A 3,498-nucleotide genomic window follows, 5' to 3' on the forward strand; every position below is an offset into this window, starting at 1 on the left:
GAACGTTTCTTATCTATAAGCGGGAGAGAGGGGAAAGTTGGAAAAAGGAGAGGTCGAATTGGATTTACAGATGATTGGGAAATAGTGTTTCGTAGATACACGCGAAGGTAGGTAGATATTCCGGTCAGATAGAAACAGACAGCGATTGCGCATCCCGTGGGGGTGATAGCTGCTCGGATACGATTGTAATTGGCAAGTCCATATCCTCAACACGTAATATCCTCCCTATCCGTTTCCTGATCCGGCTTTCATTAATTTCTATTTCCGCCCGGTCTACCCTCCTTCCGCCAACTTTCCGCCAATCGGTTTAACGCCACCTGAATTCCACCCGAATTCGCGAATATATTTACAATTTTATATATATTCGTAACTTTTATTCTCGTAACAAAAAGCCATTCGATCGGATTGGAAAGAGGAGAGATCGGAAAGAAAACCTCTCCATTAATCGTTGGATGTCATTTAACTCTCGATTAACTTTATCGTAATAAAACTTTATTATTTATAATAAGGAAAAACGAAAGGATCTTTTGTAAGCAGATTTTCAAAAAGAAACTTTTCTCTCTCGTGGAACATTATTAATGGAACTAATTATTTTTCGAAAAAAAATACCATCATTGAATGATTAATCAGACGAATTTGTAATAATACGTTGGAGAGGGCGCGCAATTGTTAATCATTTTTAACGAGGATACAAAAGTTTGGCGAGTCGATTCTTTCGAACATCCGGTTCCTGGTTTTTTCCTAAAACTGGAATCATCCTTCGCCTCAAATAAATTGCTGCTCCGGTATTTGCGTCCAAACTTTGTGGAACGCAGCGTGGCATTACGCTGCTGCGTAGAATAGGAGAAACTTGGCGTCACGTCTTGACGCTAAGTCTAATACCTGGATTAAGCACCTTCCAAAGTTGGCGTGGACTAATGGCTACACCATCGTGGACGGTTCCACGGGCGATTTTATCAGCCCCCCGATATGCTCATAGTCTCCTCCTAGTCTCCAAATAAAGATTAATAATCGACGAATATTCGAACTCGAAATTAACTTTCGAGATGCTTCTTCTTCAAAGCTTCATTTCCTTCGGTGTCTTTGCAAAGGATCTCGAGAAACGATCCCTTTGATTGTCGACTCTATTTATTTATACATACACTCACGTCACGTCGTGCAGAAATGGTGAAAAAAATATTCAAAAAGGGCTCAGTCGGAATAATGGAAAAGCTGTGGACGAAAGAGAAGTATCTCCTCGTGCCAAAATGAAACTTCTTGGCTCAGTTGGTTGATCGTTTCTCGTGACGAATTTTTATTTTTTTCTTTTTTTTTTTTAGACAATGACCACGCACAAAAAAAACGTAAAAAACGCGGCGCGAGATGTCGAGCGTGGTTAAGATCGCGCGCGTTTTTTCGTGTTTCGGTAAATTGAAAGGATCGTTTGTCTTCGTCACTTGCCGGTAGAGAGAGAGAGAGAGAGAGAGAGATGGTCACGCGGTGAATTATCACGGATGAGTTTGCGGAAAATGTGCCGATTTCGGGAGCGCGTGTTCGTGACGGTAGAAGAAACGATGCGTGTCACTCGTTCCGGCCACAATACGTATAAATGATCGATGCGGCAGAGCAATTAATTGTGAACTGTGCATTTGTCGCGTAACAGCCGATTTTACGAGTAAAACGATGGGAAAGTGGACGGGGGATTGCTAGTAGAACGAATCAATGATCGTTCGCCGGTGCGAATAGAAATTTGAATGTGATGTATAGAAAGGAGAGAAAAAAGAGGAAAAAGAAAATAACGCCTCTTTCGTGCATGTTTAAAAGTTAAAAGTTAAAAGTTGTTTACGTTGCTCTATAAATAAGGATACGGTTTAACAGGAGATTTATAAACGAGACAAATCGCTCTTAAAAATAAAAATCTCCTCTCCCAAAGTAACCTTTTAATCTTTAACGAACGATACGAATTTTTGTTCGAGATTTAATCGAAATGTATATGAACGAAAATCGTATATAAACGGAGACGAGGGGGATAGAAAGAGAAACACGGTGACGGAGTGACGAAATTACGGGGCACGCACAAATTAAGGTCGAAGGTTAGGAAGGAGCCTTAACGTCATTAGTCACCTTTAGGCATCCTTTCGCTCCATCGAGGCCAAAAGGGGGAAGCTCGTACAAAACTACGAGCTTTCCAATAATGCGGGGTTTCCTTCCAGAACGAAAAGGGATCGAACGAAGATTTCTTCCTCTCCTTTTTCTTTTCTCTCTCTCTCTTCCTTTCTTTCTTTTTTTTTCTCCTCTTCTTCTTTATTTCGCTTCTCGAACGTTCCTCCAGAGGGAGGAAACATTCAAACGGCGTTATCACGAGTATACGATTTATCGATCGAAAAGAAAGGAAGAGAGAGAGAGAGAGAGAATCTCGGTGGTCCCGAGCTTTACTAATTTAATCGTCATGATGGATACGAGCGAAGTGAAATCGGCAACGACCACTCCTCGAAAGAGAGAAAGAGGAGGAGGAAAAACTCCGTCACGGATATGAAGTTGAACTGTGGATGTGTGAGTAGCGGCGCGTTGGTGCGGGGCCATCGGGGTCGAACCCGATCTTCCACCCAATATCTCATCCTCGCTTGCGGTCTATTAGATTTCCACGGTTTCCAAGGGGTCACCGACTCCCCCCGCCCTCTTTCCATCGCCGAGAAAAAGGGACGGCGAGAAATCGCGACTCTTTCCTTCGCGTCAACCGGTCAAAAGGCGCGCGAGATGGATCTTATACGTTTTCGACCGGTTCCCCCCCTCGCCTCTCTCGTTTGTCCATCGTAAAAAATCGATTTAAAACCCGTCCTATCGCGACTTCTATCGATTTCTACCCCGATTTTCCTTTCAGTTTCGTCACGGCAAGAACGATATTTGTAGGAACGGTTGTGTTAGCTCGAGCTTACAAAAATACTCCTGTATTTTTTCCCTTTCGATTTATTATTATATTGTTGCAGGGATCGTTTCGAATTTGAATTCGAATTATTCGAATTTTCGTGAGATTGTTTCAAGGGAAAAAAGGATGGATTATTGGACAGTATTCCAAATAATTGGAATTTATTTCTGAGCGAAATATAAGACACAAAAGGGGAAGGAATAAAATTATCACACCGATTTAATTTCTTTTTTAATTTTCAATTTTCCAAAAATTTCGACCAATGAAATTTATTTCGATCGCAAGTGAAAAAATCGATATTCGAGAGGAGGATGAAAAGTGAATATATATTCCCCCTCGAAAAAGCATATTTCGACTATTTTCAATTAATAATAAATTAATAATATATAATAAATTTCAACACACTTGTCTCCCTCCGTTATACACAGCGACGAATCAACCCTCCTCTGTTTATTCCTCTCTTTCTTTTTTCGCTCTCTACGAATTCTCCATTGAATATCAATCCGTCGGAAAAACTATTATCTCCGTTCACCGTTCGCGCAGGCAGAAACGGTGCGCTTTCTGAAACGGGATACCGTCCCCCCTCCCCCTTC

At 41.5% G+C, this 3,498-nt stretch overlaps 1 protein-coding gene and 1 long non-coding RNA gene across 2 annotated transcripts in view; one reads left to right on the forward strand and one right to left on the reverse strand.

Annotated features, from left to right (window-relative positions):
• The window catches only part of LOC102676093, a 9,756-nt gene extending 7,270 nt beyond the window's left edge, over window positions 1-2,486 (forward strand). Inside the window, exon 2 of the long non-coding RNA XR_421240.2 lies at window positions 2,384-2,486. This is a non-coding gene — a long non-coding RNA (uncharacterized LOC102676093). The remainder of the gene's footprint in view (window positions 1-2,383) is intronic.
• The window catches only part of LOC102676999 (suppressor of lurcher protein 1), a gene marked incomplete at its 5' end in the record, with an annotated part of 299,191 nt that overhangs the window by 183,772 nt on the left and 111,921 nt on the right, over window positions 1-3,498 (reverse strand). The gene's annotated exons all lie outside the window — the stretch shown is intronic.

This window comes from Apis dorsata, unplaced genomic scaffold (genome assembly GCF_000469605.1).
Source record: "Apis dorsata unplaced genomic scaffold, Apis dorsata 1.3 scaffold_102, whole genome shotgun sequence".
Lineage (NCBI taxonomy): Eukaryota > Metazoa > Arthropoda > Insecta > Hymenoptera > Apidae > Apis > Apis dorsata.